This window comes from Stenella coeruleoalba, assembly GCF_951394435.1.
Source record: "Stenella coeruleoalba genome assembly, chromosome: 18".
Classification (NCBI taxonomy): domain Eukaryota; kingdom Metazoa; phylum Chordata; class Mammalia; order Artiodactyla; family Delphinidae; genus Stenella; species Stenella coeruleoalba.
Window position 1 is genome coordinate 28,356,149 of NC_137164.1, and position 21,452 is coordinate 28,377,600.

Below are 21,452 nucleotides of genomic sequence, written 5' to 3' on the forward strand. Positions count from 1 at the left end.
GGGTCTCTCACTGTTGTGGCCTCTCCCGTTACAGAGCACAGGGTCTGGACGCGCAGGCTCAGCGGCCATGGCTCACGGGCCGAGCCTCTCCGTGGCATGTGGGATCTTCCTGGACCAGGGCACGAACCCGTGTCCCCTGCATCAGCAGGTGGACTCTCAACCACTGCGCCACCAGGGAAGACCTCCCCACATTTTTAATCTCAGGCAGATTCATCTGCCTGGTTCTAGCTCTAAAATGAAAATGTATACCTTCACTTGATTGGACTACAATCATCTAAAATTCAATATGACCTAAAAAGAAGTTCATCATTCTCAGGCAAAATAATATTAACAAATCTTACAGTTAAGTTTACTTCTTATGGGTTTGAGTTACAGTTATTTAAAAGTTTAATTCTAATTTTTCTAAACTGTGTAAACTTGGAAAACTATGTTGCTTAGCCTCAGATGCAAAGAACATTTATAGAATCTCTTTCATGGAGTTCTTATGAGCTTTAAATGAGAGCATGCAGGAGGACAGATTAAGATGTCATAGTAAAAAGATTCTGGGCTCACTTCCCCTCATAAGCACATCAAAACCACAACTATATATGCAGCAACTCTCTCTGAGAATGATCTGAAGACTAGCAGAATGGCTTTTCTACAACCAAAGTTATAAAGAAAGAACTACATGGAGTCTGTTATGCGTGATGCAGAAATGATCCAGTTGGGAAACACACCACTGGCAGGTGACCCAGAGAGGAGTATCACAGTCTCAAGGATCCTCCCTGAGGAGTTACATGTTTGGACCACATATAGTAAGCATCCCAGCCCTGAGGTCTCGTGCCAAGAATACAAGATTCTTGGCTGACTTGAAAACCAGTGGGACTTATAGGTGGGCTATGGGAAACTGAGACGCCCCACTTGAAGACTGTGGACACATATTTTCTTGCTCCCTGGCCCAACAGAGAGGCAGCATATTGAAAATTGTCTGGAGCTATGACTTGCCTTCCAGGACTGGCCCAGAGCACACCCCACACACACTACCACCCTGCTCTGGGATCCCACTCCAGCCACTCCTGGTTCAACACTGCTCCCTGTCAACATGGAGACTGCCATCACACTGAGGAGAAACAGAGTTAGCTCAGAAATGGAAAACAAATTACCCTAAAGAGTAGGAGGTGAGACATTAAATAACAAATACCTAAAATTAATCAGCTTCCCATGAAGAGGAAAAGTATACTATGAATTTAGAGTACATGTGGAGAGAAAATGGAAATATAGTTTAAAATATGGATTTAAACATTTTAATAAACTGATGAAAACTCTATCTTCTTCACATTTTTTGTTAAATGAATTTTAAAAAATATTATAGATTTGCTGTTTCTTTTTAAATATATGTGTGAATGAGAGAATATATATGAGTAAAATACACTGTATTTTAACAGACAACTTATATCCTATAATGAAACAGTACTAAATCTGAAAAGTTTAAGATTAATAACCTAAATTTGGAATAGCAACCTTAAGAATCCTAGCTGAAGTCATTAGAGGTACTGAGCCACCACTCCATCAGCTGGGCTGCTGCAAGATTTTTGAACCAGAAAATATATATGATAATACATATTAAGTGTTGCTTTAAATCATCATATTTTTGGAATATTTCTTACACATTAGTAGTTAATTAATCAACCATTAAATTACCAATATTCTTTTTAAAAAAACTGCACCAGTATATATATATATATATATATATATATATATATATATATATATATATAATAGTGGTACTTGACAAATGCCAAGTTCAGGCCCCCCAACTCCTATCCTATCTAACTCACTTGGAATGTTTTGAGGCGCTGAAACTGGTGTCCTGACTTTTCTAACTTACCTAGAGTTTGGATACCACATGGGGTAAACCTTAAACCCTGTCCTGCTGTATTATGAAATTCCTGACAAATATAGTGGAGAGTGTGGGAAATGGAAACTCAAAGAGAGGGAAAAATACCCTGAATGACTGTGAAGTTCTACCCTAATAGTCTACTTTTACAGCCAACTTTTAAGTTCCAGGAAGGAATAGTGGCTCCAGCTACTAGGAGAGTTCCTTTTGTGCACCAAGACAAAGTCTACCCCCAAATCCATATTTTTAAGTACCAGTGAGTTCTAGAAAAAAAGCAGAAGAAAAATTTATAGAGGTAACTATATGCATCTCTATGTACTGTGATGTGGTCTCCTTCTGAATGTGCTAAATATTATTTAAGGAAAGGACTTCTCCTTTAGAAGGGATCATTGAGTCAGGGGAATCAACCATTGGAAACAATTTGGTATCTTTTTAAGGCTTCAAGAGATAGGCCATGGGAACAAGGGCATGCTATTGCCACCTTGTGAATAGTCCACGAAATGCAATGACAATAGAATTACAGCATCAGAATTACTCTGGTAGGAAGAACAACAGAAAACTACCAAATGTGTCATTAACTAGAGATGTCCCAGAATTCAGACTGTATTACAGTGATCTGCTTATTTCATTAACAAATTTTTCTTGAATGTCTAAATCAACACCTGACATGCAGTAGATGTTCAATAAATATTTACTAAAGAGAGAAATGAATCAATGGATGAGTTTTACTAGGGTCAGTGTAAGGTAAGGATGGGCTGTCTCACCCTAGAAAGATTCAATAGGATCTTTACAGATATCAAAATTATCTGACAGGGTAAGTTGGGGTCACCTAAGGAAGAGTGGGTTTATAAAGTGAAATAATAGCTTGGATCAATTGTCAGATACCACAACTACTCCTACCTAAGACTTTTATAGAGGTTTAAAAAATATGGATAAAAATATCCCAACTAATTTGTTATATGGAGAGTATTAATTCAACCTACCTATATACAAATTGCTCTAGAAAACTCAGAGATCTAGGGTCAAGTTAAACATAATAATTTATATGAGATTTTTATTCTAGTTAAACATAGTAATTCATATTTATATGATATTTTTAGGTCTTAGAGAGGGCAATTTCACATTGCAAACAATAGCATTGCTAATGACTACCTAAAAGATATTTGTTGTGAACACTTCTTAGGAAAACATTAAAATATTTATCATGGACATATATTAAATATGTAATAAGTGATATAAAGTATTACTAGGAGGAATTTTGGTAAAGGTAGATGTGTTTGAATTAGGAGTAAGATGAGTGAGTATAATACTAAATTTATGCAATATTTCATATCAGTGTTCTTTTTTTTAGGGTATTTTTATGTTTTTATTATTTTTATTTTTATTTTTTTTTATTTTGGCTGCATTGGGGCTTTGTTTCTGTGCAAGGGCTTTCTCTAGTTGTGGCAAGCAGGGGCCACTCTTCATCACAGTGTGCGGGCCTCTCACTATCGTGGCCTCTCTTGTTGCGGAGCACAGGCTCCAGACACGCAGGCTCAGTAGTTGTGGTGCATGGGCTTAGTTGCTCCGCGGCATGTGGGATCCTCCCAGACCAGGGCCCAAACCCATTTCCCCTGCATTGGCAGGCAGATTCTCAACCACTGCACGACCAGGGAAGCCCCCATATCAGTGTTCTTATAAACACATATTTTTTCTAAATTTTAAATATGTTGCATATGTAAAAATAAGTTTAGTGTGTTAATATAAGGAAGATTCACATGTATTTTTACATCTAATTATGTTATCAGTATTATTTCAATTTTGCAGAGCAAAACTGAAGGAAAATTACTTTATCAAAGTCATAAAATATAATAAAGATGCAAACTCCAGATGTTAATATTGCAATATGCATCATCTCCACCCCCAATTATAGCATCTTGTAAAATATAACAGAATGTTGTAAAAGTGTATTTTGGTTATGTTAGAGTTTCTGTATAAAAATGACTAACTGTGGCTCTGGAATTTATTGCACACAGATGATACTTTACCTTTAACATAACATGGATTTTTATCAACAGTGGCTCAAAAATGTTTATTGACTGACAGTTATGTCTAGGCATTCTTCTTCTTACTGAAAACATAGAGATAATTATGAAAAATGTTTTTATGAAGTTCTTATAATCTAAGAATACATAATAAGAAGGTAAGTAAATAAGTTTGTATGTATATATTAGTGTTGTGATAAAGGTATACTCAGGTTACAATGGCAACACAGCAAAGGATACTAGAAATTGATAAAAGGCTAAGCAGAATTATAGAACGAGTGATGATAACTTGAACACAGACAAATGGAAAAGGAGACTATAAACAGTTTGATAATATGATAGAATGAAATACAAGGAAGAGAATGTCAGGAAATGACTGAATAAATATAGTATGCAGGACTCTGAAAGCATAATGAGTTCTTAATAAATAATTTTAGTTTTATCTAGGTGATGGGTAGAAAATGAATAAGTATTGAAAGCCTTCCAAAGTAATGTCTACTCTTCCTGATTATAAAACCATCCCAATAATAGATGGCTGAGACTTCTAGGATGCTTCAGCTCTGTGTGTATAGAAGCAGTGGATAGAAAAAAACATTGACTTAAGGGACAAGTGATGAGGAATGAAGGGCTTCAACCTGCCTAAACAAGTGTGATCTAAAAATGAACATTCCTTGAATTCTCACCAGACACGGAATCTACCGGTGCCTTGATCTTGGACTCCCCAGACTTCAGAACTGTGATAAATAAATTTCTAAGTCACCTAGTCTATGGTATTCTGCCATAGCAGCCCAACTGACTAAGACAAAAACTAGCACTGATGGAGTGAGGCATGGCTGTAATAAATACCTAAAACTGTGGAAACAGCTTTGGATTTGGGTAATAAGTAGAGGCTGGAAGAGTTTGGAAGGACTTGCTAGAAAAAGCCTATATTTCTGTGAATGAACCTTTAAAAGTAATTCTAGTGAGAGGTCAGAAAACTTTCTCAGCTCACTTCCACATTCCCTGCCTCAGCCAGCAGCCTAGCCAGTGTGGAGAGATTTGCTGTGCTGATTAAAAATTATAAAAAGAAGGAGGAGCTTCAAGATGGTGGAAGAGTAAGACATGGAGATCACCTTCCTCCCCACAAATACATCAGAAATACATCTACATGTGGAACAACTACTACAGAACACCTACTGAAAGCTGGCAGAAGACCTCAGACCTCCCAAAAGGAAAGGAACTCCCCATGTACATGGGTAGGGCAAAAGAAAAAAGAAAAAAAACAGAGACAAAAGAAAAGGGACGGGACCTGCACCAGTGGGAGGAAGCTGTGAAGGAGGAAAGGTTTCCACACACTAGGAATCCCCTTCATGGGCGGAGACTGTGGATGGCAGAGAGGGGAAGCTTCAGAGCCACGGAGGAGAGTGCAGCAAGAGGGGTGCAGAGGGCAAAGTAGAGAGAGTCCCACACAGAGGATCTGTGCTCTCACCAGCCCAAGAGGCTTGTCTGCTCACCCGCTGGGACAGGTGGGGTTTGGGAGCTGAGACTCCGGCTTCGGAGGTCACACCCCAGGGAGAGGACAGGGGCTGGCTGTGTGAACACAGCCTGAAAGGGGCTAGTGCACCATGGCTAGCTGGGATGGAGTCCGGGAAAAGGTCTGGAACAGCCGAAGAGACAAGAGACTTTTACTTGCCTCTTTGTTTCATGGTGCGAGAGGAGAGGGGATTAAGAGCGCTGCTTAAAGGAGCTCCAGAGACAGGCGCAAGTCGCAACTATCAGCACGGACACCAGAGACAGGCATAAGACGCTAAGGCTGCTGCTGCTGCCACCAAGAAGCCTGTGTGCAAGCACAGGTCACTATCCATACCTCCCCTCCCTGGAGCCTGTGCAGCCCGCCACTGCCAGGGTCCCGTGATCCAGGGACACTTTCCCAGGAGAACACACGGCATGCCTCAGGCTGGTGCAATGTCATGCTGGGCTCTGCCGCCGCAGGCTCGCCCTGCACTCCGTAACCCTCCCTCCCCCCGGCCTCAGTGAGCCAGAAACCCCGAAGAAGCTGATCCTTTAACCCCGTACTGTCTGAGAGAAGAAGAGATGCCCTCAGGCAACCTGCACGCAGAGGCAGGGCCAAATCCAAAGCTGGATCCCAGGAGTTGTGTGAACAAAGATGAGAAAGGGAAATCTCTCCCAGCAGCCTCAGGAACAGCGGATTAAATCTCCACAGTCAACCTGATGTACCCTGCCTATATGGAATACCTGAATAGACCACGAATCATCCCAAATTGACAAGGTGGACCTTGGGAGCAATGATATGTATGTATTTTTCCCTTTTTCTCTTTTTGTGAGTGTGTATGCGTATGCTTCTCTGTGTGATTTTGTCTGTATAGCTTTACTTTTACCATGTGTCCTAGGGTTCTGTCTGTCCATTTTTGTTTGTTTGTTTGTTTTTTTGGGTTTTTTTTGTATAGGTTTCATCACTTGTTATCATTGGTAGATTTTTTTTGGTTTGGTGGTTCTCTTCTTTTTTCTTTCTTTTTTTTAATTACTTTAAAATTTTTCTTTAATATTTATTTTTTGTTTTTTATTTTAATAACTTTTATTTTACCTTATTTTACTTTACCTTTTTCTTTCTTTCTTTCTTTTTTCTCCATTTTATTCTGAGCCGTGTGGATGACAGGCTCTTGGTGCTCCAACCAGGTGTCAGGGCTGTGTTTCTGAGGTGGGAGAGCCAAGTTCAGGATATTGGTCCAACAGAGACCTCCCAGCTCCACATAATATCAAATGGCAAATATTTCCCAGAGATCTCCAATTCAATGCCAAGACCCAGATCCACTCAACAACCAGCAAGCTACAGTGCTGGACACCCTATGCCAAACAACTAGAAAGACTAGGAACACAACCCCACCCATTAGCAGAAAGGTTGCTTAAAATCATAATATAGTCACAGACACCCCAAAACACACCACCAAATGTAGATCTGCTCGCCAGAAAGACAAGATCCAGCATCACCCACCAGAACATAGACACTAGTCCCCTCCACCAGGAAGCCTACACAACAAACTGAACCAACATTAGCCACTGGGGGCAGACAACAAAAACAATGGGAACTACCAACCTGCAGCCTGTGAAAAGGAGACCCAAAACACAGTAAGTTAAGCAAAATGAGAAGACAAAGAAACACACAGCAGATGAAGGACCAAGGTAAAAACCCACCAGACTTAAAAAATGAAGAGGAAATAGGCAGTCTAACTGAAAAATAGTTCAGAATAATGATAGTAAAGATGATCCAAAATATTGGAAATAGAATGGAGAAAATACAAAAATCATTTAAGAAAGACCTGGAAAAACTAAAGAGCAAACAAACATTCATGAACAACACAATAAATGAAATTGAAAATTCTCTAGGAGGCATCAATAGTGGAATAACTGAGGCAGAAGAACAGATAAGTGACCTGGAAGATAAAATAGTGGAAATAACTACTGCAGAGAAGAATAAAGAAAAAAGAATGAAAAGATTTAAGGAAGTCTCAGAGACTTCTGGGACAATATTAAATGCACCAACATTCAAATTATAGGGGTCCCAGAAGAAGAAGAGAAAAAGAAAGGAACTTAGAAAATATTTGAAGAGATTATAGTTGAAAACTTCCCTAATATGGATAAGGAAATAGTTAATCAAGTCCAGGAAGCACACAGAGTCCCATTCAGGATAAATCCAAGGAGAAAGCCACCAAGACACATATGAATCAAACTATCAAAAATTAAATACAAAGAAAAAAATATTAAAAGCAGCAATGGAAAAACAACAAATAACATAAAAGGGAATCCCCATAAGGTGAACAGCTGATCTGTCAGCAGAAACTCTGCAAGCCATAAGCGAGTAGCAGGACATACTTAAGTGATGAAAGGGAAAAACCTACAACCAAGTTTACTCTACCCAGCAAGGATCTCATTCAGATATGAGGGAGAAATAAAAACCTTTACAGACAAGCAGAAACTAAAAGAATTCAGCACAACAAAACCAGCTTTATAACAAATGCTAAAGGAACTTCTCTGGGCAGGAAACACAAGACAAGGAAATAATGATCTACAATAACAAACCCAAAACAATTAAGGTAATGGTAATATGAACATACATATTGATAATTACCTTAAATTTAAATGGATTAAATGCTCCAACCAAAAGACATAGAATGGCTGAATGAATACAAAAACAAAACTCATATATATGCTGTCTACAAGAGACCCACTTCAGACCTAGAGACACATACAGACTGAAAGTGAGGGGATGGAAAAAGATATTCCATGCAAACGGAAATCAAAAGAAAGCTGGAGTAGCAATTCTCATATCAGAAAAAAGAGAGTTTAAAGCAAAGACTATTACAAGAGATGAAGAAGGACACTCCATAATATTCAATGGATCAATCCAAGAAGAAGATATAACCATTGTAAATATTTATGCACCCAACATAGTAGCACCTCAATACATAAGGGAAATACTAACAGCCATAAAAGGGGAAATCAACAGTAACACAATCATAGTATAGGGGACTTAAACACCCCACTTTCACCAATGGATAGATCATCCAAAATGAAGATAAATAAGGAAACACAAGCTTTAAATGATACATTAAACAAGATGGATTTAATTGATATTTATAGGACATTCAATTTAAAAACAACAGAACACACTTTTCCTCAAGTGCTCATGTAATATTCCCTAAGATAGATCATATCTTAGGTCACAAGTCAAGCCTTGGTAAGTTTAAGAAAATTGAAATTGCATCAAGTGTATTTTTGTACCACAAAGCTATGAGACTACATAACAATTACATGAAAAAATCTGTAAAAATTACAAACACATGGAGGCTAAATAATACACTATTAATAACCAAGACGCCACTGAAGAAATCAAGGAGGAAATTCAAAAATACCTAGAAACAAATGACATGAAAACACGACCTCCCAAAGCCTATGGGATGCATCAAAAGCAGTTCTAAGAGGGAAGTTTATAGCAGTACAATCCTACCTTAAGAAACAAGAAACATCTCAAATAAACAACCTAACCTTACACCTAAAGCAGTTAGAGAAATAAGAACAAAAAACCCCAAAGTGAGCAGAAAGAAAGAAATTATAAAAATCAGATCAGAAATACATTAAAAAGAAATGAAGGAAACAGTAGCAGAGATCAATAAAACTAAAAGCTGGTTCTTTGAGAAGATAATCATAATTGATAAATCATTACCCAGACTCATCAAGAAAAAAAGGGAGAAGCCTCAAATCAGTAGAATTAGAAACGAAGAAGGGGAAGTAACAACTGAAACTGCAGAAATACAAGGATGATGAGTGATTACTACAATCAACTATATTCCAATAAAATGGGCAATCTGGATGAAATGGACAAATTCTTCAAAAAGCACAACCTTCCAAGACTGAACCTGGAAGACATAGAAAATATGAACAGACCAAACACAAGAACTGAAATTGAAACTTTGATTTAAAATCTTCCAACAAACAAAAGCCCAGGACGATATGGCTTCACAGGCGAATTCTGTCAAATATTTAGAGAAGAGTTAACACCTACATTTCTCAAATGCTTCCAAAATATAGCAGAGGGAGGAACACTCCCAAATTCATTATACGAGGCCACCATCACCCTGATACCAAAACCGGACAAAGATGTCACAAAAAAAGGAAACTACAGACCAATATCACTGATGAACATATATGCAAAAATCCTCAACAAAATACTAGCAAACAGAATCCAAGAGCACATTAAAAGGATCATACACCATATTCAAGTGGGGTTTGTCCCAAGAATGCAAGGATTCTTCAATATATGCAAATCAATCAATGCAATAGATCATATTACGAAACTGAAGGAGAAAAACCATATGATCATCTCAATAGATGCAGAGAAAGCTTTTGACAAAATTCAACACCCAGTTATGATAAAAACACTCCAGAGGGTAGGCATAGAGGGAACTTACCTCAACATAATAAAGGCCATATATGACAAACCCACAGCCATCATTGTCCTCAATGGTGAAAAATGGAAACCATTTCCTCTAAGATGAGGAACAAGACAAAATTGTCCACTCTCACCACTATTATTCAACATAGTTTTGGAAGTTTTAGCCACAGCTATCAGAGAAGAAAAAGAAATAAAAGGAATTGAGGGCTTCCCTGGTGGCACAGTGGTTGAGTGTCTGCCTGCCGATGCAGGGAACATGGGATCGTGCCCCAGTCTGGGAGGATCCCACGTGCCACAGAGTGGCTGTGTCCATGAGCCATGGCTTCTGAGTCTGTGCATCCAGAGCCTGTGCTCTGCAACGGGAGAGGTCACAACAGTGAGAGGCCCGTGTACTGCAAAAAAAAAAAAAAAAAAAAAAAAAAAGAAAAGGAATAAAAATAGGAAAAGAAGGAGTTAAGCTGCCACTCTTTTCAGATGACATGATACTATACATAGAGAATCCTAAAGATGCTACCAGAAAACTACTAGATCTAATCAATGAATTTGGTAAAGTAGCAGGATACAAAATTAATGCACAGAAATCTCTGGCTTCCTATACACTAATGATGAAAAATGTGAAAGTGAATTTAAGAAAACACTCCCATTTACCATTGCAACAAAAAGAATAAAATACCTAGGAATAAACCTACCTAAGGAGACAAAAGACCTGTATGCAGAAAATTATAAGGGACTGATGAAAGAAATTAAAAGTGATACAAATAGATGGAGAGATATACCATGTTCATGGATTGGAAGAAACAACACTGTGAAAATGACTATACTACCCAAAGCAATCTACTGATTCAATGCAATCCCTATCAAGCTACCATGGCATTTCTCACAGAAGTAGAACTAAAAAATTCACAATTTGTATGGAAACACAAAAAACTCTGAATAGCCAAAGAAATCTTGAGAATGAAAAATGGAGCTGGAGGAATCAGTCTTGCTGATTTCAGACTATACTACAAAGTTACAGCAATCAAGACAGTATGGTACTGGCACAAAAACAGAAATATAGATCAATGGAACAGGATAGAAAGCCCAGAGATAAACCTATGCACATATGGTCACCTTATCTTTGACAAAGGAGGCAACAGTATACAATGGAGAAAAGACAGCCTCTTCAACAAGTGGTGCTGGGAAAACTTTACAGCTACATGTAAAAGAATGAAATTAGAGCACTCCCTGACACCATACATGAAAATAAACCCAAAATCCATTATATACCTAAATGTAAGGACAGACACTATAAAACTCTTAGAGGAAAACATAGGCAGAACACTCTATGGCATAAATCACAGCAAGATCCTTTTTGACCCAAATCCTAGAGAAATGGAAATAAAAATAAACAAATGGGATCTAATGAAACTTAAAATCTTTTGCACAGCAAAGGAAACTACAAGCAAGATGAAAAGACAACCCTCAGAATGGATGAAAATATTTGCAAATGAAGCAACTGACAAAGGATTAATCTCCAAAGTTTACAAGCAGCTCATGCAGCTCAATATCAAAAAAAAAAAAAAAAAAAAAACAAACAACCCAATCAATAAATGGGCAGAAGCCCTAAATAGACATTTCTCCAAAGAAGATATACAGATTGCCAAAAAACACATGAAAGAATGCTTAACATCACTAATCATTAGAAAAATGCAAATCAAAACTACAATGCAGTATCATCTCACACTGTTCAGAATGGCCATCATCAAAAAGTCTACAAACCATAAATGCTGGACAAGGTGTGGAGACAAGGGAACCCTCATACACTGTTGGTGCGAATGTAAATTGATACAACCACTATGGAGAAGAGTATGGAGGTTTCTAAAATACTAAAAATTGAATGTCCATATGACCTGGCAATCCCACTATTGGACATATACCCTGAGAAAAACATAATTCCAAAAGAGTCATGTACCACAATGTTCATTGCAGCTCTGTTTACAATAGCCAGGACATGGAAGCAACCTAAGTGTCCATTGACAAATGAACGGATAAAGAAGATGTGGCTCATATATACAATGGAATATTACTCAGCCATAAAAGGAGCAAAATTGAGTTATGTGTAGTGAGGTTGATGACATAGAGTCTGTCATACAGAGTGAAGTAAGTCAGAAAGAGAAAAACAAATACCATATGCTAACACATATATATGGAATCTAAAAAAAAAAAAAATGGTCATGAATAACCCAAGGGCAAGACGAGAATAAAGTCACAGACCTACTAGAAAATGGACTTGAGGACACAGGGAGGAGGAATGGTAAGCTGGGACAAAGTGAGAGAGTGGTAGTGTACATATGGATACATATACACTACCAAATATAAAATAGATAGCTAGTGGGAAGCAGTCACATAACACAGGGAGATCACCTCTGTGGTTTGTGACCAGCTAGAAGGGTGGTATAGGGAGGGTGGGAGGGAGGGAGATGTAAGAGGGAAGAGAGATGGTGATATACGTATATGTATAACTGATTCCCTTCGGTATAAAGCAGAAACTAACACACCATTGTAAAGCAATTATACTCCAATAAAAACGTTAAAAATATAAAATTAAATTAAATTTAAAAAAATTTACTTGTAAAGGCCATTCTGATGAGGTCTCAGATAGAAATGAGGAATATGTTACTGGAAACAGGAAGAAAAGTGATTCTTGCTATAAATTTGGCAAAGAAGTTGGTTGAATTGTGTTCATGTTCTAGTATTTTGTGGAAGGTAAAACTTGCTAGTGATGAAATTGGATGCTTAGCTGAAGAGATATCTAGTCACATTGTTGAAGGTATTGCTTGGCTTATCCTGACTGCTTAATAGTACAATAAGAAAAGAGAGAATTTGTCTCTTATGGCCAAACCTCTGTATGTTACTAAACAATAATAACTCCGACCCAATTTTAAATAGTCTTTAAGGCCTCACAGGAGACTCTGATGAACCCACCTGCCTTCAGACATCCTAAGTATCATAATTCCTTTTATCTTTTTTTGTATATAAAAAGGAAAGAAATGCCCTTGGTTTACTCACCTCAAAACATGAATCACTTTTGACCTATAAGGTATTATAGTCAGCTGCTAGACCCAGTGAAATGGGGACACCTCCCTTTCCTTAGAGTCATTACAGTCACTGCCCTTTTGATTAGGGCCACCAAGAAATTCATTGTGGAATCCCCTTTAACCACTTTTGTCTCTGTTGCAGTAGAATCTCTCCTGTATTCTCATCACATTTAATATTTCTCAGCCAGCTGCCTCACCTCCTATAATGTCCTTTTGTTAATTGCTCCTCAAGTATCTCTATGATAACATTAACTCTACTACTCTTCTCTCCTCTGTCACTAAAGATGTTCCTCAGGACTGCTGGAGATCAGGGATTGCCTCCTGACTCCTCATGATGATCTACAAAAAATTCCTATAGGTAATGCAGACTTTTCACCGTTCACTGCTGGTTCTTATTTAAAGACGGCAATGGCACATATTTTGCTGAGTATGTTATTGAAACTCCTTTTGACATTATCGATGCCCCATCTTTACCTATGGCTACTTAAGCTCAACAGGCTGAACACTCTTACGTGGGCCTATACTTTGGCCAAGGACAGAACTGCCAACATTTATACTGATAGTAATATGCTTTCTGAGTAGCTCATGACTTTGGAATATTGCAGAAACAACTTGGCTTTCTCACGTCCAGTGGAAATACAATTTAAAACATCCCCTATGTTCAGGAATTATTAGATGCAATACTTTAACCTGCCACTTTAGCTACTATTTAGAATCTATGGCATTCTAAACTTGACCCTCTAGAAGCTAAGGGAAACAAACTTGCTGATATTTTTACAAGAAATTCTGCCCTTAAAGGGGCCACTAGCTGCCAAACCTGTGACATTGTCCAAAGGGCTATTTCTCCAAATGATAAGTCAGAAAAATTGGCTACAAAAGCCCAAAAATTGACCTCAGGAAACAAACAGGATTGGAAATTCAACAATTAATGGTTTGATAAAAAGACAGATTTCTGGTTTGTACCAAGTAACAAGTCAGTTGTACTGGAGACTCTAAAATTCTCACTTCTCAACGTTGTTCATGCATTACATCATTGGTCTACTGACAAAATGATAGCATTCATGAATCAGTAGTGGTGGAGGATATTAACAAGACTACAAAAAGTGCCTACTTCACTTGTCCCGCTTGTCTGAAGTATAACTCAGGGGAGCATGTTTACTCTGCTCCCAGACATTTAACAGCTTAATGGACATTTCAAGGTTGAGCAAATAGATTTCATAAAACTTTCTCCATCTTATGAATATAAATATGTTTAAGTCATTGTCTGTATGTTTTCACAGTGGGCCAAAGCCTTTCCTTGCAGACAAACTATACCTTTTCTGTGGCTAAAGTCCTTTTGGAAAAGATTAACCCTATTTGGCAAACTCCTTTTTAACTTCATAGTGATCAAGCAACCCATTTTACCGGCCAGGGCTTTGACAAGTCTGTGCTGTTTGGTTGGTTTTACACTTTCACTGCACTTACTACCCATGATCTTCTGCTTTAGTTGAATACATTAACAAAATTATTAAGACTCAATTGGCAAAATTTGTAGAGGCTCTCCAAATGCCTTGGCCAAAAGCATTATTATTTTTCTTTCTAAATCTCAAATTCACTCCTTTTGGAATTCACACTCTTATTCTTTGAGATAGTCACAGGATATCCAATGCACTTAGCTCCTTCCTCTTTGACCCACAACAGGATAAAGAAGAGATATTCCAATATTGCAAAATCCCAGTTGCTTCTATTAAAAATAACTATATTTTGGTAGAGCCATCTTTTCACAGTGCACTCTTGGGTGATTAAGACCTTAAGCACTGCATCTTGCAACCTGGAGGTTTCATCTATTGGAAAAGACACCAGAAGGACTCTCTTCAACCTCACTGCAGAGTCCCTTATCAGGTACTGTTAACCAACCCTTGTGCAACCAAACTCCAAAAAATAGACTCTTGGATTCACATGACACAATTAAAGAAAGCACAGAACACTGAGTGGACCTGCACATCATCTGGTGACCTAACAGTAAAAATTTCCTAAAATTGAAGCACACATCTGATGAGACATTTTTCCCAAAGTATCTGAACTAGACCTGGAAGTTTGTCTGCCAAATCCTTGATGATGACATAATAAATTGATGACCTACTATGTCTATGATCTTGATAACATGTGTACTTTAGTTAAAAGCATATGAGAGTTCTCCCTCTTACCTCACTTATTACTCGAATGTGACCTCAGTAGGTTTCCAATCTGTGCACTTTTCCTCCAACATGAGACACTACACTCAGGAAAGGTCCTTCTGGTATTGAAGGATAAAAATCTGCTGAAAATGGAAAACCTAACTTTTGGTCAGCAATGCTTTCAGAGAAAGATCTTGATCCAAAGGAGAAAATGTAAAAAATTAATAAACAGAAACCTCAATTAAATAGAATAAGGATGCCAGAGGGAAGAGCTCTCATGCCCTGTGAGTATAGCAAAGCCAACAGGAAGAAGAAAGACTTCTTTTCTTTCCTAGTAAGGACTCAGCCAATGAAAAGTCATAGACTTTTGCTTACAATAGTCTTCCTAACTTCCATTTTCCCTCTATAAAAGTGTTCTTCCCTTGCCATGCAGGGACTTGCACATGGCTTGCCATGACTTCAGATCCTGAATTGCAATTCTCTGCTGATCCCAGATAAACCCGCCTTTGCTGGAGAAATATTTAGCAGTCTACTTGTCTTAGGTCAACACCCACTAGGTTTTGGACTTCCTTGTGACTATCAATTTCTTTTCTCCATTTTAGAACAAGAATGTCTATCCTATGCCTATCTTATCATTTTGTTTTGGAAGCACATAACATGTTTTGATTCACAAGTTCATTGCTGGAGAGGAATTTTGTCTCAGGATGAATCTTACATTGAGCCTCAATCATTATCTGATTTAGACAATAGTTAGATGCAACTTTGAATTTAGACTTTAAAAGTTGATACTGAACAAGTTATGATTTGGAGGGGGAGGTACTGGGATCTGATAAGTGTATTTGGTGTGCAAGAAGAACATGAATTTGGGGGGTCTTGGGGTAGAAACTTGTAGACTAATGATTGTGTCCCTCAGAATTCATATGTTGAAACCAAATTCCCAATGCAATAATATTTAGAGGAGGAGCCTTTGAGAAATGATCAAACCATGAGGGTGAATCCCTCATAAAAGGTATAATGCCCTTATAAAAAAGACTCCAGATTTCTCTCTCACCCTTTTGGCCATGTGAGAACACAGTGAGAAGATGGCTGTCTTTGAATAAGGAAATGGATTTTCACCAGACACTGAATCTGCCTGTGCCTTGATCTTGGACTTTCCAGCCTCTAGAACTGTAATAAATAAATTTCCATCCCATTCTATGATACTCTGTATAGCAGCCCAAATTAGCTAAAACAAAGCTCAGTAATATAATGGAAGAAGGGTGGTACTGTTCCTTTCAGATTGTATTGGGTCCCTAATAATAGATATAAAACTCACTTGGGAAGTAATATAAATCACAGTAAAAGGGGGAAAGCCTTGAGGTGTATTTTTCTGTGTACATATGCATTAAAAAACTGCTTCTTCTAACTTAATTCTGAATTGGGTTAATGTTATTCCTAATTCCATTAAGTCTACAACATATCTCAGAAGCCCATGTGCTTTTTGTTTGTTTGTTTATTTTAATTTGTATTGATTGTCAATTTCTATTCACCTTTGGATTCTGTGATAATGGAGTACCCTTATATGGAGGGTGGGTGAGCCCACTAGGAATGGTTATTTTCATTATTTCTTGTCTTGCAGATGTTTTAAATAGTATGTTTTATTTATATCCCAGTAACAGAACTTTCATTGTCAAAAACTTAATAGTAACAAAATAGAGAAATCAAAATATAAATATTTAAAAAATAAAATTATAGAATGCAATATTTTCTGACAGATGATCTCTTAAGGTTACTTTCTTCTTCATCTCTACATTTTTCTTCTACAATTAGTACCCTATACATTTCTCTTATGCTGTCAAGAACACTTAATGACCCAGAAAATATCTAAAGTTTATTAGCATGATGGATATTGCTGGAGCTTCTAAGTAAATAGAGTAGAAGATAAAAATTATTTTAAAGAAAATTTAAGTTTCTCTGTTTCATGGTTTAATTTTTACAAACAACTTTTTTTTTAGTAATTATGGAAAATTGAAAATTTTCAAAATTTTAACTAGGGAAAAGGAGCAGATCTTTCTTCTAAGCTCAGAAGTTGGTTCTCATTTAGCATCTCTCTATATCTTCATAGGTCCCATAATTAGCATGACAAAATTTGAAATCTTTGGGATAGGCATTAGGGCATTCAAGAAGGATTTTCAGTTCTGTTTCTATCTACATCTAAAAATTTTACTTTTCAATCTGCTTAATTTTAGTTGTTTTCATGAAACTTACTTTTTCCAAAGACATATGAGTGGTAATGGGCAGTTCTAAGTTCTATCCCCTCCCATCCTCTCTTGTTATCTACCAAAGAGAATAGCCATGCTCTTAATTGCAGTTATTACATCATCTGGATATCAGAGTATATATAATGTGAAGCAGAGACTCCAGACAGCCTGCAGTGAACAGATAGTTTATATGGAAAAAAAAAAAACTTTTATTTTTCAAGTGAATTATTTTTTTAAAATTAGTGATATTATCATGGCAATATTATGCATCTGGTCTGAATCAGTGACTCAGTAAAGAACACTTAGCACCTTGTGATACTCTTTTTAGCCTTACAATGATTGTATTTATGTGTTTAATACCTTTATGTTTTATTAAAATACAGGCTCCAAATGGCCAGGTGTCATCATACATATGTGTTCACTACAATCCTATCACTACTTATAGTGTATCTAGCATAGAGTAAGGAACTAATAAACTGGCTTTCCTTTAAAAAACAAAACAAAACAAAACAAAACAAACAAACAAGCTAAGATATATTTTAAGTAAGACCTTATGAATTCAATTCTACCACTGCTAACTGATATACAAATCAGCTTATTCATAGAGTAATTAAAAGAATCTAGTATTAACAGAACTAGTGATAAATCTGAAGTATTTTAAACAGGCAGAATTCTAAAAATATATAGCCCAATGCTTCACACCTGGTAAACATTTAATAAACAGCATGCAAAGAACATATTCTTTGGGTCAACTGAAACAAATTTGGAATCCTATATATATCATTCACTACCTATATGTTCTTACACCAACCTCAAATATTTTCTTTACCCATTTAGCCTAATAGTGAGAGAGCCTACAAAAGTCCCAGAAAATGCTATCTTTTTAGACAGAAGTAGAATTATCCATTCTTAGCCTCTCATCTCTTCATTCAATAATTCCAGTTCTCTCTTAATTTTCAATATAAATTTTTTTTTTGCTTTACATATGAAAAATGCAACTGATAATGAAGAGTGTAACCTCTGGCATCAGATGATATATGGCTAAATAGAAGTGCCCAATCACCAGCTGTTTAACCTCGAATGAATTAATTACCCTAAGAATCTTGTTCCTCAACTCTATGGAGGTAAATATTGTTTATCATCATTGTATCAAATAAGATAAACTAGATAAAGTGTTTAGTAGAATAAATCGTGTAAAGTCGGTTCTCATAAAATTATCTTCCCAACCTTGGCCTGCAAGTATTTCATAATTTAGTGAGAAAAGAAAATGTGAGAATGATTCAAATATGATATTATCAGTTCAGATAAAGAAAGGTACAGATGCAAGATAGAGGGTAGTGCTTACTTACCAATCAAGATAATGTTGGAGAATATTCAGCAAGGAGGTAATACTAATACTTAAGGAAAAAACTCGAAGGATAATTAGGATTTAACCAAGCAAAAAAGAGAGAATGTTCATATAGCACAGAAGTTAAATGGGGTAAGGCATGTTAAGGCACAGGTGATGCTAAATTGAGATGGAATCCTCTATTTAACTTTGAACTTGAGTAGAGATGTGGTATAAGTCCTACCTTTAAACTGATATTAATAAATGGAAAAATTATAAATATATTATTTTTTTAAAGATGGTAAATGAGTATTTCGATAAGAAAATATCACTAGGGTTAAATATTACTATGATTCATAAAAACATGTCAAGAAATAAAAAAGGACAATTTCTTGTGTGTGTGTGTGTGTGTGTGTGTGTGTGTGTGTGTGTGTGTGTGTGGCAGGGTCAATAGATTGAAGACCATGAGGCTATTAGAGAAAAACTCTGTCTCTTGACTTGAGAAAATAGTTTTCTCATGATTAATAAATCAATGTGAGCCTGGAGGAAGTTCCCTATAGGTATTGCCATTTGATCTATTCTTTGTTTCTAGTTTCCTATTCAATACATTTATCAATAAGTTAAATTAACTATACTTGTGAATTTTGCTGGATATATAGGTTTGAGAATGATAACCATCTTCGATGGACTATAAAATAAAAAAAGGTGTTTTCAAACAGAAGGACTATCTGAAAATCATAAATTTTTAAAGAAACAAATTCAAAAATTGTCTTGAACTTAAAAAATCCATCAACCATATAAAAATAATATCTTCATTTCATGCACAATCCTGACTTTAGATTCTGAGATATACTATTTTGAAGAAAATGACAACAAATATTTAAAAGAAAAACAGTTTGTGACTGAATACATTTGAAAAATCCTAGAATACAAAAAGTTAACGAGGTATGCTTACTAAATAAAGTCCTATATTTTACTTTTGCCAGTAACAATTGTGAATCTCTATAGTGAAATATTAAGTTAAAATTGAAATTCATTTGAAGTGTGAAATTCACCCCTTCCCAAAAAGCATCTTCTGAAATCAGTATTCTTTGGAACAAAGGTTAAACATTTCTAAAAGAGTAGATTGATAGAAATTTGTAGTCAAAGTGATCCTATTAGTGGTAAGTTAGTACAAATTAATCAGAGCAGTGAGCCTTATAACTGATCTCTGCTATTATGATTAAAATATGATACAATTCTGAATACTATTTAACATGTAGATTCTCATTTTTCAAATCGTTCACTTATTCACTCATCAAGTATACAAGTAATACAATATTACTCAATGTATACAGTAGCAGATATGATAATGGATACAACAGTGGATAAGATGGATAGAGATGTTCTCTTTCCTCAATGAATTTATATTCTAGTAGTGGGATAAGGATATTAAACGGACATGATAATTTTTGATTATGATAAGTACTTTTTAAAACAATTAATTAACTAATTTACTTATCTATTTTTGGCTGTGTTGAACCTTCTTTGCTGTGTGTGGGCTCTCTCTCTTGCTGTGGGAAGTGGGGTCTACTCTTTGTTGTGGTGCATGGGCTTCTCATTGTGGTGGGTTCTCTTGTTGTGGAGCACAGGCTCTAGGCACACGGGGTTCAGTAGTTGTGGCACGCAGGCTCAGTATTTGTGGCTCGAGAGCTCTAGAGCGCAGGCTCAGTACTTGTGGTGCATGGGTTTAGTTGTTCCATGGCATGTGGAATCTTCCCAGCCCAGGGCTCAAACCCGTGTCGCCTGAATTGGCAGGTGGATTCTTAACTACTGCACCACCAGGGAAGTCCAAGTACTTTTAAGGAAGTACTTGGAATAAGTAATACAAAATATCTAGTTTTTTGTTTTTTTTAATAAAAGGATAATATGACTGTGCCTCCTTGAGGAAACACAGTTTGAGCTAAGTCAAATACTACTTGATGAATTAATGAATGTATACAGAATTAAAGAATAGGTTTAGTAAGGAAAATATGAGTGCAGTTACCTCAAGACTTCCCATGACCAAAACATAATTTTTGCTTCAGTAAGGAGGAAGAGAATGGGGAAGTTATTTTATAGGCATGTTTTATTTTTAGACAATGTTTTGAGGACAACATAAAAATTGTTTTATTTTCAACTCTTCTTCAGTGTATTAATATTTAGAGAGATTCATGTTATTTCTTAATATTATATACAGTGTTTTTTCTATGTTTCAAATTTATTTGAGTTTTTATATTGCTTATATTTTAGCAGATTGTTTTCATTTTAATTAAAAATCACTAAAAGATGAACAAGCAGGTGCTAACAAAACACTGCTTAAACTTGAAGTCTCTTTTAATGTTTGATGGTTACACATTTATCATAATACTTTAAGAATCTAGATTCATAGGATCTAGAAGAGTTCTATATTCACTCAGGGGAGAAAAAATTGGGGACATAAAGATGAATTCTAACAACCTTGTGATAATATATCTGTGTGTAAGAGAAAAAGAGCTTGATCTAAAGCACTATTGGAAATAAAATAATTTCCCTTCAGCTTTTTATTATAGTCTAAGCTAATGGAATTAGGCACAATTTCTTTAACTGCATTCAGCAGTACCTATGAAATATATAATTGTTCTTTTACTGATTCAAATATTTATGGCAATACATATAACAGTTGAATATTAACAAAGACTCAAGAAAGCCACAGAAAAGAGTGAAAGAACAAGATCCTTAGAGGCAAAATAAACTAACTCCTTTTAAAAATTCTATTAAAAATAAAACTATATATTGTGCACA